The sequence below is a fragment of the Myiozetetes cayanensis genome, unplaced genomic scaffold, assembly GCF_022539395.1.
Source record: "Myiozetetes cayanensis isolate MyiCay16 unplaced genomic scaffold, myiCay2020 scf7, whole genome shotgun sequence".
NCBI lineage: Eukaryota > Metazoa > Chordata > Aves > Passeriformes > Tyrannidae > Myiozetetes > Myiozetetes cayanensis.
In genome coordinates this window covers 46,968,284-46,981,804 of record NW_026087964.1, presented here as the reverse complement: position 1 = coordinate 46,981,804, position 13,521 = coordinate 46,968,284, and positions in this window count along the sequence as shown.

The following is a 13,521-nucleotide window of genomic DNA, read 5'->3' as shown; positions in this document are numbered from 1 at the left end:
TTCTCCCTAGCATAGGGACCTTTGTGAGGAACTTTCTATGTCGTGTGAAAAGCATGGAAACAACCACACTGGACAGACAGGGACTCATATGACTCATCTGAAGGGAGTTCTTTAGCAAAGCACTTGAAACACTGTAATTTTTTCTGTATCAGCTCTAAAGCCCTGCTCCAAGGGAACGACACAGAGACATTTCTGGTGAATATACATGGGCTACACCAACAACCAACTCTTCATAACAAACCGTGTACAAAGCAGGTATGTGCCAGAAGGGAATTCTGATGTCTAGCATTGTACACGTGTGTTGTGAGGGCAAGGGGCATATGCAGCTGTGGGGAATCAGGCTGGCAAGCTGTCTTGGGTGGAGGCCATCCTGCAACACAGGCATAACTGATGCTGTCAGCGGAGAGCAGCCCACATCGCTCGGCAACACCTTACCGTTCAGTTTTTTTGGGACACCTTGAATGAGCAAGTGCTCCCACGTGTAGGAAACGGATGTACATCTATGTTTACTAAGTGCAATCTAGCACTAAGGAATTAAAAATAAATTTTATATTCAAACAGGGCATAGATATGATGATTGATTTTGGGAAGGACTTGAAGGTGTCAAGTGCCTCCATAAGCCGGAAATGTCCATAGCTATGTGGACTCTTCACACCCTAAAACTTCCTCAGAGTTTTTCCAGCATAGTCCAGTGCAGCTAGATTATTTCTATGTCTCAAATATCTGCCCTGGACCATAGGATAATTTCTTCCATTTATGAAAGCAGCTGGTCAGTAGCAATTGGTTTGTTACCTCACAACTTAAGGCAAATGTTCAGTTATACAAGCTATAAATAAGCACGGTTTTTGTGCAGCTATGCTGAGATAGGAAGTGATGCAATTAACAACTGATAAATATCTGACAACTCAATAATTTGTTTTTACCTTAAAATAATATACAGCACCCTCCAAGTTCTGTAAGTATCATCTATCTATTGTTAATTGTCTCACAACAGAAGGGAAAATTGTTTCCAAACATGAGGAACAGCCAGTATGTATGCACTAAACATCTGCAGTCTACCACATGCAAAACTATTTTCTCTGACATATCTAGCCACTGTTTTAATTGCTGGCAAATTCCCTGTTCAAAACTCTGCCATGTGGTGCAAATTATGACAACAAATCCATTTCCAGTTATTTCCAAAGGGTATTTTTCAACAGGATATTAACAGGAATTCATCATACATGTGAAGATAATTAATGTCTTTTTCTATACATGACTTCCTTTTGAAGGGAGGGAAATAGTCACAAAAGGTAGAATCTGACAACAGAAAAAAGATAAGCTGCCTTTGTGTTATAGCCATATGGAGACAGCAGTCCAACAAGATGGATAAAGACCACTGGTCACATTTCACAAAATCCCTCAGCCTGAGTTTATGAAACACACTTTTGACTTAAGAATTGGGGTGATGCAGTTGAGAGGAAAGTGTTACTCTTGCCAATATAGGCAGTATTTATAAGAGGGTCCCTGCACAAAAGCTCAGAGCAGCTTTGAGACCCAAGGCAGATTTAAACCAGATGAGGTGCTCTCTCCCCTCAGCCCACATATTACGCACAGCTGAATAATCAGTGTTACTTTTCTGTAAAATACTTCATACGGAAATCCAAAATGAGCAAACATTGCAGACGTGAACCAGGTATTTCAGTGGCAATTCTCCCATGAAATCATCAGCTGAGTTGCCAGCAGCACTAAAGGCTATGAAAACACTACAGTTGTTAAAAAAGCAGCAACTGATCTGTAACACAGACAAACATTATTCTTTGTTAGTAGCAAAGATGAGAAAATTTCAAAAGGAAATTTTGAGGCTAGGAAACTAGTTTCTCCAGCTGCTATATCAGTCAGCAAGATCAGAAAGGCTTTATCCACAGTTGATAATAGCTCCTTTCCTCTTGACATTCCTTGAAAACCACAACTAAATGGCCAACTGTGGGAGGAAAAAAAATTCTCTATATTCTATTTCCTATATTATTGAGCTACAGGGTGTCTCATGAGCAAGGAATTTTTATCTTAATAGAATCCATTCAAGTTTTTCAAGACTATACTGAGAGTTACATTTCTTAGTTTGCCATTATAAGCAAAATTTACATTTCCTTTCTTTCCTTCTTGTTACTTGGTTAAAGGGAACACCAACACAGGACTTGTCTTAAAAAACATGCCCTGATTTTTGTGAAGAATGTGTGGATGATCTTATCCATGAACAACTTTGGGAAAGACATCCTGAGTAGAAGAAATCCCTAAGATGCCTCAGTAGTTTCTCTCCCCATGCCACAAATAAGAACTTGGAGAGCTTCTGCTGGCACAAAGAACTCACAGCACTTGCAGTAGTGTTTCCTGACACAAATATTCCCATGGTGGACTACGTTTTTTTATCTTAATTTCAAGCAAAAGGTACATGATTCAATTTTAAGAATAAGCAGGGCACCAACTTTGAGATCAAACTGTTCCCACAAAGGGAACAGACTAATAAATAGTCAAAAAAACCCTGATTTAATTTAGCAAAGAGGCAAGTGACATTAGAAGCTCAAGAATATCTGAATGTAAAGTATAGAACATATGTCTTCAGTGAGAGATTTCCTGTTCCAATTTCCTCTGGTCCTATTTATTTTGAAAATGTTCAGTATAGCTCCAGCAAGCTTTGTTAACAGGGAAAAGAAAGGGAGGTTGCAATATTTTGTTTTTCAGGCTTAAGTACAAGATTTATGTGATATGGCTGAGCTTGAACATATCCTCAGTTCCTCCTGTAGAAAAGCACAGTCACACCCCGTTGCTAAGACAGGACCAGAGGAGTTGTCATTTCTTACCCAGAAAACAGCCTAAGCAACCATCAGCAAACTAGCAGTCAAATCTAGCTCTGCTTTAAGCCTCCAGACTCCAAACTGTTTCTCTGGTTTGCTGTCCCTGAAATCACCTGCTACAGACTTTAAGCAAGTTTGAGCTCTCAGCTAGGAGCAGTGTGGTCTAATGTCATCTGCTCTGTTTCAGTCCAGGCTGCCTTTTCAGGTCCTTTATCACGGATGTCCCAGTGCACACATTTTTGCTGCGATCTGAGCTTTCTTGTTTATTCCATAGCTCAACCATTCCTCCCCTATCCACTGCTCTGTGACTCAGCAATCATTTCCCCTACACCTGCAATCCCTCTAGCATTTAGTACCTCAGCTCAGTACTTAAAAGCTGCTCTGACCTGCAGCCCACACATCCAAGTTCTGTTGCCAAGGGCCTGGCTAGCCACGTTACCCCAGTCTGCAGACATCAACACACTGGACATCCAACTTTCTCTTACTAGAAAGGCCACGACCAAGATCTGCTCTGATCTATGAAAAGAAAGTGTTCAAGGGAGCCGACAGAAATCGGCATAGAGGATACACTCTATATAATCTTACAAGTCCTATAGGACTTACATTGATCCCAGCCTTCAAGTTAAGTCTGTGTATTTTTGATGAAAGGAGATTTTTTAACTTGGCTGGATTCAGCTATGAAATATGTGGTCGTAGTGAAAAGGAACATTAGCTCATTTCCCCTGACCACAAACAAACCAAATCAATCTGGACTTGGATCTAGATAGACAGGACATCCTTCCAATTTCTCAAAGCCAGGTAGGACTCCTGCATTTTTATGTTCACGTTGAGAGAGGTTCTATGTTCTTTTTCTCTTTGGAAGAATTAAGAGTTTAAAAATTCAGCCTAAGCTATGCAGTTTACTTTCGTGACTAGATAGATGCCACCTTGTCATCTTGCATCTTAGTGTCTGGAAGTAGAGAAGACACTTCTAGTTAGTTTGCCAGACAAATTAATGTTAATAGCAGCAGTCAGCCATGCTAAATCCTACTCCTGGGGGGAAGACCCAGGATTTTGCTACTGCAGTGAGCAGTCCCAGCTAACATTGGGTTCTGTCTTTCAGAACTGTGCTGCATCTGTAGAGGGGAATTTCCTATCTGGGGTAGCTAGGCAGAGCTGTAAGAAGTCAGATTTAGGAACTTCAACAGACAGGTTTTGATGCCAACTAGTAGAAATACAGAAGGGCAGAACTATGAGAGCACTCAGTATCCTTTATAGACATTTTTCTTACTACCAACCACCCCCTTCTTATTACTGGCTTCCAGCATATTGCATATTGTTTTGCCATTCCCAAGCCTATTCACAAAGTACTCAAATTTATTTTTTTTTTTTTTTAATATCATGAGAAACTTCCCTGTAACTCATCTGCCAAGAAGTAATACAGAAACAAAACAGTGTTTTACCTCCAAAGTTTGAAGCACTTCTGCTAGATTTGTGTATTTTTTGAAGAACAGACAGCAAGGAGCTCTGTAGCCATTATATGAGTCACATATTGCCTCCCCAGGAACCGGCCTCAGTGTTGTCAGGCCTGGGGTCAAAAGTGGATCTGAGGCAAATTGACACTGATTTTATTTCTGTGGTAATAACAGAGTGGGAACTTGATCTCACCCAAGATGGCTATTCATTTTGTAAGTGTTTTACGAACATTAGCAGCTTGCAGTTAGCAATGCTCTAAACTGATACACAAGATGGACCATTATTCCGTTATTGCCATTTCAGGGAGGCAGTGAAAATTAAGGGAGAAGATAGACTTAAGTGACTAAGCAGCAGCTGAACTCAGACCCAACTTACAAACCTCATATTGCCTTGGTCTAAAAGTCAATAAATGTGCAAGTGGGATCACATGCTACCAGTATTATTTGGGGAGTAGCATTGCCAAGTTTTTATTAACTTATAGCCAATTTAACCAGATACTGGCTGCATTACCACATAATACAGTCAGCCTCGTTACAGGCACATGCTACTGCAGACCCAGCAAATTTGGGCATTCCTGCACTATGTTCCCCATGCTTCCATTAAGGAATTACTACAAACCAAGGTGAATGTTTCTTTATCTGCAGTGTCAGCAAGTCACAGAGTCTTACTCCTCCTTAACGTCTTACGTTAAGCATTTGAAACCATTAAATTTAAATTTTATGTGTGATTTGCTGTATTGTAGCCGCTATAACATGTACATATTTATGAATTTTGCTCATACCACTCTACCTTCTGGAAGGTAGGAAATTTGAGGTTATTGTGATATTTTATGTTCTAAATGCAGGACCCACCATTTGGCCTTGTTGAACCTCATACTGTTGGCCTTGGCCCATAGATCCTTTGCCAGACCAGATCCTTCTGCAGCAATAAAACAAAATAATAAAAAAAATAACAGTCTGGATACCCTACAGGACAGAACCATTTAAAGGAGAAAGAATAACATCTTCAGAAAACTTTCTTGTGTTCAGATTAAAGCAACCAAAAGAACTCATTAACAGTTCTCAGAAATCACAGTTCACACACTCGTAATAATAACAAGCCCCAAAGTAAAACAAAGATAGGAAATTATAAGCTATAAAAAAATTGCTTTTAATTAGCCCAGACAGTGAGCAAGAACAATGTGGCAAGCCCTACTATTTCACTTACTCCATTCCTGAGGCAGCTCAAGTGGCAAGATGTTGTGTTACACACTGCTTATTCTGCTGAGCAACTCTCTATGGCACTAGCAGAGCTGTAGCAAGCAGGGCAACACACTTGGGTTCAGGTACCCAACCTCGTCTTGTATTCAGCTGTACATCAATAAATTCAGCTGAACATGTGGACCTGGAAAAATACAAGAGACCTTCAGCTACTTCTCCCTCCATAATTTCTATGGTACTCACAGATTATACCCCATTAAATACAGGCTTTGTTTCAGGATTCTCTTAGAAGCACTGCACGTTGCAGCTACTGCTGTAGCATACTTGCTCCTGGAGCAACCTGCCACTACAGTCCCTCATGCTTCCCTTGGGTTTTCCATGTGCTGGATTGGAGCACAGTTCTCTGGCCAGCATCCTCAGCACTTCAGAAAAGCAGCAGCACTCAGTGCAGGTTCAGAACAGCAAATAAACCCAACACTGCTCCATACCAACCACAGTGGTAGAGGCTCTTTAGCTTCCCTAGCTCACCCTTCCCAGCAACATCACCTTCTTACCTTTCCTTCAACTCAAATCTACACAGAAGTTCAAAGCAGTTCAACCTCCTCTCCAAGGTTTCCTAGGGTGATGCAGATTCCAGTCACTTCCTTTTCAAAGCCAAGCATTTTGTTCCCCCCAAAGCCCTCAGATAACAAAGCCTCTCTTTGGCTCACATTTTAATCCCAACAGAAATATGAGTGGAAGTATGAGTACCCCTAAGGCCCAGGAGGAACCATCTGTTCTGTAATAAACATCCTTAAGAGTGCTTCTTTAATCCACTTACACTGCATCTTCATCAAATCTTTGTACTGAAAGTTTTATAGCAGGTTGTTTCCTGGCCCTGCAAAGAGCCTCACTCAGCCCTGCCAGCGAAGTTGTGAAGTTAATTATTACAGCCAATGGCTTCATGCACACCACCTGGGCTGGGGCATGGCCTGGCATGTGCTTGCCTTCCACACCAACAGGAGCCTCTTCTGTCAACGTATTGTTCATATTTACAACATGTACTACAGCATAAACATATGTAATTACCTCATCTCGCTGATGCATTCCAACTTGGTAAGTCTCTCATGTGCCCAAGTCCATCTCTTCCCCACAGTATAAGGGATCTTGTATGCTACTGTCTTTCAACTCTTTATGGCTCGTGCCCCAAATCTGTGCAGAAAATCTCCGCAGGGTTGCGAGAAATCAGAGGGTAGGCATGAAAGGCTATAGTCACCCACCTATTCTACTTGCCTTTTTCCAGTCTAGATAAAACATCTGCAGTTTTGCTATTTTTCTTCTCCCAGGACATCATCTATCCCCCACATTACCTGGCCCTGCTTTCTCCTGCCCCCCAATGCTCCAGCTGACTTTTCCTTAAGAACACTTCCATCCTCTCAGCAGCACACTGGAAGCCCCAAGCTTTTGCTTCTCTTCATTATTTAGTTTCTCACCAGCTGGCAGCCTCCAGTTTTCAGTCATAGAATCATAGAATTATTTAGGTTGAAAAACACCTTTAAGATCTTCAAGTTCAACCATTAAGCTAACAATTCGAGGCCCACCACTTAACCATGTCCCTAAACACCTCCTTCTCAATTCCCCTCAGAACAGAAACAGTAGGTGCTGTGCCATTCCCTTTCCATATTGATAGTTCATCTTCTTCCCAACCTTGTACTCAGCACTGGGGACTTCACCTTTCAGGTTCTGGCTTGAGCTTGTTATTGCCAGGTGATACATTATGTTTACACTGTTTACACAGTGATCACTTAGACCTCAGGTGATTAGTTGAGCAGATCTCTCTCTCCTTTGCCCTTAGTGAATGCTGGGCAGCCCCCAAAGGGGCCAGTGCCTTCCATGTGCTCCCATCCTTGACTTTGTTTTGTTGAGTTTGTTCTTGTTAAAGTACAAAACTACAACATTTTGTAAGCTCAGAAGGAAGTGACTGTTCACCATGCAAGGTGAAAACTCTCTTGAAACCACCTTTCACTTCACAAGCCACAAATCACAATATGTCCATTATATTAATTACAGCATTTAGTGCAGAATCAAATTAATGTAAATAAAAGTAATTACAATAATTATTGCTGCAGTGGTGTGATTATATTACTAATTTTGCCCTCTCAAATTACGATTGCCCTGACTTGCATTTCTAATACCAGCCATGTCTTTATAGACTTCCTGCCCCCTCAAAGGGGAAAAGACCAAGAAATTTCCTCTCTTACACACAGCATTTCATCACCTACCAGCAACCTAACCAAACTATCCTGTTCTGACCTGCTGGTACAGATATACTAATCTTGTTAGGCTTAGTTCTTCAGGAGACAAATAGAGTAGATATATCTTGGGGGAAAGCAGAACCTGTGGCTCATGGAGTGCCTTCTGTTATGTAGTTATGGATCAGATTTTTCTACCAATACCAGTATTTTCAAATTTCTTGTAAACTGCAATGCACTTTCACTTTGAAAACACAAAAGAATAATGTTTCTGAAACAGAACATATTCTCTGAACCCTCTAGGTTGGGAACTCTGCAGGTATTTCACACCCACACAGGACAAGTAATTACCAGTCTAATGTGGTTACAGCTCTATAGCTACGTTTGTACCTATGTTTGTGTCTAAATCAAAAGGCAAATATGGTCTATAGCATAAATCAGTCCCAGGTACACTAGTTGCTGAAAACAGTTACATATATACCCTTGACAGGAAGCCATTTTCCTTCCAGTGGAAATAAGAGTGGATGCAGAAGATAAGGAGTTGGAGGAAGGATGTTACTTACCTGGGTCACTTCTCAATAGAGCATCAAGACATATCTGGTTGTGATCCAGTTGTCAGCTAAGAAATATTCTTAAGTTGCACGGGTGAGATCTGCCTTATAAATATATTGACAGCTCTTTGTTGTGTTTTACTGTATGAGCTTTCTCCTCAGTATGGCTAAGTAGACTAGAAATTAGGACTTTAGCTAAGAAGTGAGGCTGCAACCAGCAAGTGATTAAAAAGTCTTCAAGAACAGATGACACATAAAGTGCTGTAGAGAGCACATTGAACCAGTATTACACTGAGGTACTCAAAATACCAAATGTTATAATTTTTCCAGATAAGGTGCAAAATGCATGTTCTGCTTGCTGTGACCATTGTAAGCCTTTCAAAAGTCAGGAGCTTTACTCTCAGTGAACAAGCAAAAGTTCCTCATGTCATCCATTTCTTACTGTTTTGTAGAGTTGTCTCATATTACCTTGTGGCTGCATTCTATGCATTCTGCTGTGAAAAGAAAAAACCCCAAAAGATACGTATGATAAACTAAACTAAAAAGTGAGGATGTTGGTCTATAGGCAGTTCTTATCCCAAATCTGTTAGAATACAGTTATTAAAGAACAGTTTGTAGTGCAGTAACACCCAGTACTATATATATTAAAGACAGAAAATCGTGTGCCTGATACTTACTATGCAAATATATACTGCTATCACTTCATGGAGATGATACACTATTACTATGTCACAAAGAGATACTGTCATTTCATGACATAGTACGTCTTTCTCCTGAGGGTTGACTGCCTTATCAATATTGGCTGTCTTTCTTCCTGCATAGACTATTTATGAACACACACTGCTGTGTTTATCCAATCTCTCTCAACACAAGCCCTCGTTGTGCAGCACAGACTTACCCATTCAACATGTCAAGCAAGAAGTTGCAAACAGTGCAAGCCCAACTGTACCACAGGGGTTTCTAAATTCACGAAACAATCTTCGCAGAAGACATTTCAAATATGAAATATCATGTGTGTCGTCATATTTATGCCTCTTTCATACCCAAAGCTCTCCCTGAAGTATAGAAGAAGTTTGTTACAAGTACTTCAGTGAACAAGGCCCTCTGTTGTTATCAATGAAAGTCATTCACTTAAGCTGCTAAGTGATTTTTTCTTTATGGTAAGACAAGCAACCATAGATTTAGCTATGATTGGATGAGCAATAAAAATTAGGAAAAAAAAAAGGAAGTAATTTTTGTGGATTGATTTCTTTAAAAACGAAAAAGGGTCAGGGAACATTATATATCTCATCTAATTCCTTGCCAATTCATCAGAAGCTGTATCTTTGATTTCACTAATGTACTAGTGAAGTAAAAAGTTACAAAATCTCTACTTAAAGGAGGACAGCTCCTCTATTGCCACAGAGAACTATGCTTTTTACTACTGCAAATCATTACCAACATTTCTACAACCAAAAGGGGATCTGTATTATCTTACTAATCATCTTACTTAAAATGGTCAAAAGTTTTCTCTAGAATATAAGAAGTATACAGAAAATAAGTGAGGAAGAGAGGCACCCAAAGTTCTGTGATAAACTTTACAAGATCTAACTAATTTCAGTATATGAAAACCTGATAAATAATTTCAAAATCTTCTCCGCATCACACACAAGTAGGATTCTCTCAAAGATAAAAGAAATTTTATAAAAAAAGTTTTATTCACAAGACATTGCAAGGACAAAAAATATACAGACCAATACAGAGCAATAACTCTTTTGTCTTACAAAAACAGTCAGTTTTTTGGTTTTATATTTCCTGTGAGACAAACACTTCATTAGCTTTCACCCATGAATCAGAAAAATGCATTTTAGTGCATTTTCTGTATCCTTTAGGCCAGTGCCATCAAACCCTTTTTGTATTCTCTAGCTAACTAAATTTGCTTGACTCATATAATCTCATTTCATGTTTCTTCTAATTAGATTGGGGTTTTCACTCTTTAGCACTAAGGGAATGCCACTGTGCATGTCTTTTTCTCAAGAACCAGCCTAAGCAGGGGTGACTGCTGCTGTTTCTCCAATTGACTAAGGCTAGCTGGATAGAAAAAAAATTTATTCTTGTCTTGCATTGTCTGTACCACTACTGTTCTACATAATATAATATTTGGCGTAATAACTAAATGCTTTTATTGAAGAGGATTACTAATTATTAATATTTTCATTTTAATAACTCAGGCATTGCCAAGACCAACCCCACAAAACACCACGAGGCTAATTTCAGCAACTTCATGGGCCCAACTATATTTACTTAGCAAACAAAATCATGATGACCTCCTGCTCAGCACTTGCCAGGATGGTAAAACAGTAATGTGGAATGGGATAAATGCAGCTGTCATCAGGAGATATTGGCTGTGAATTATGAGGTAAAGCCATGACAAAACAGAGAGAGCAGAATTGAGGTGATCAGATTTTGGGAGTTTCCAAGAAGCAGTATGTTTTGATCAAAATTTCTGATATTAGCTTTGGGGATGTCATCCATCTTCTCAAATGGTCTAAAGGATAGCTAACAATTATAGACAGAAGGCTCATATTCTAATCCTAACTCCATTTCTTGTTCTTCTTCCAGATAGGTATTTCATGGTTTTGCTTACTTTCCTTATCTGTAAGATTTGCTGTTTACACAGCCCCCCTTTTATGGAACAATTCAGGACCTAGATGTGAAATGAGTACATGAGAATGAAAGACTTCAGTCTGAAGTCAAAACGGTAATTTAATATGCATTGGACTTTATAGTGACAATCACAATTGAAATATTTTATATTCAAAACTCATAGAAAAATCCAATTAAGAACAAGGGCAGTACATCATAGTGAAGGTGGAATGTTTTTTCAACACTAATGTCACTAAATTATGACATTTTTAAACTCTAACACAGGCTAAGATTGCAAGTTAAAAGACCAAACAAGATAGCTAGTAAGCAGTAGGAAATGAACAACTATCCATGGAAGTAGTCAAGATAAGGAAGACTGTCAAAGTTTTTTGTCCTCAGAGTCAGGAACTGTTATTTCTCTAAAGAAAATCAAATTTAGGTCCTATGAATCTTTCATAGTGCTTTCACCCAGAGCAGCAGTTAATAGCTGTATTATGGAGAATTACATTATTGCCTAAGTTTACATGCTATCTGTAAATTCAAGCTACATCTTCCCTGCAGTTCAATTCCTGTGGCATTCTGTATCTCCTGTTTTTACCCCAAGCACTAAATACCGTAGCACTAAACTTTAAAATGGAAGAAAATGTAGAAACTGTGGAAGGCACTTAAATTAAAATAAAGCATTATGATCACAATAGCAACCACAAGACATGTAAACACATTATCTTCTTCAAAAGCACTGTAATAACTACAAAAAAAAAAAAAAAGGCAATATATTGTAGCAAAATAAATGACAGGTGCATTACATCTACTGCTAGCAGGTCTTTGGCTTTCTCTCTAGCAACCTTTGTCAGCTTGACAGACCTGTACATTTTGAATTGAACTGCAAGACAGAAAGATAAGTTTCTTCTCAAATCTCAGAGAGATAACTTGTGCATCAAAAGTCAAGAGCTACAATACACACTCAGTGCATAGGCACACATGAAATGGTTTGGTGGCACCGACCAATCTATGCAGAGAAACCACATGCAAAGGGAAATCCAAGTTAGTGCCCTGCTCCACAGGTATTTTTGATTTGTGAAATATAACGTGCATTTCTAGAGACAATTTCTTTTCTGTCATCTTGTTCTTTAGCTGAACTTCCATTGAAGAATTCTGAACAATTTTGAACCTTTTGGAAATGGCCTCACAGCATCTGTGCTTTGTTATGCCTATCACTTAGGCTGGAAGCTCAAACACCTGAACCTGTTCCAACATACTCAAGGAATCAACTACAGCTGACTAGATCACGTAACTGTAGGTAGGAGAGTGTGTCTCTTGTTATGTGCTGCTGTTCTTACAATCAGATCTGAGCAGTTTTCACTTGGCTTAAACTGTTGGCAGGATTTTTTTTTTTTTTTACGTTTCAAGGAATCTGAAAGATTTCTTGAATTCTACCTGTGGAAAGGAAATGCATGTTCAATCAATGTTCCAAATTTAGCAACAAGTTACATGTTCAGAGACATTAAAACTCGGCTCAACATGGCTTCATTAGAATTGCATGAATCAGAAAAACAGTCATCTAAAACTGTTTTCTCCCCGGATCTTAGTCACCTTCAGATTTACTCATATGACATGCTACAGTAGAAGACAAAACAACATGAATCTGTTTGGCTGTGTACAGGTAAAATCAGCGGTTTCTTAAAAATTAACAGATTGTGATGCAGAAATTAGCACACACAGTAGATTCTCTATGTGTATCACACAGGAGATGTTTCCACTGCTATCATTAGCATAACTGAATGTATGTCCATTTATGCACGTCCAAGTCATCTTTAAACCATGTAGTTCAAATTTTATAGTTCTTTTTATTCAGGCAACACAAAGCTTCAGGCAGGCTACAAGAGTTAATGGAGCAGCTCAGCTAATACTTCAACATAGAGAAGACCATAAGGAGTTCCATACTACTGTTAGAATGGGGATGATATTTAATTTAGCTGGTTGGTTATTTAGACCAAATTTTTAATTTAATGCCTTAAATCCTTATTCTGTCAAGAACTCATCAAAATTTCAAAAACAATAACCCTAAAGTACCAACTTAATTTTTGTGTTTATTTTTCCTGAAATCATAAATGGTAATTATGTATCACATATTTGACAGGCTTCCCCCATGGACCATTTTACTTTTCTGCATATCCTGTCTTCAAGGGATCAGAAGAACTCTAGGATTTACTCTTTGTCCACTTTGTTGCCCTTTATATGCTCCTGTCTCCTTCTTTAGTGTATTATCAGCAGGGTGGGTGGGCATGAGGGAGGCATTGTGGTGTTGGATTTTTCCCCACCTCTAGTGGAATTTTCAGGAGCATGTCTTAGGTCATGAATCACGAAATCATGAAAAAAAAAGGAAACGTTACGACAGTGATCTATTCACAGCTGTATACTATCTATGACAGTATTGCCAACACAGAATACCAAGTATTTGTTAGATAATGCCTAACATCAGATGTTCAGTAATTTTCCCTAAGGAAACAACATATACAAAAGTATGTAAGAGCCCTATGAAATTACATTACAGGCTGAATTTGCCCAACTGTTGAAAAGAAGGCTGAAGAGGTGGCAATTTAAGTTGAATAGTATTGCAGGTGAC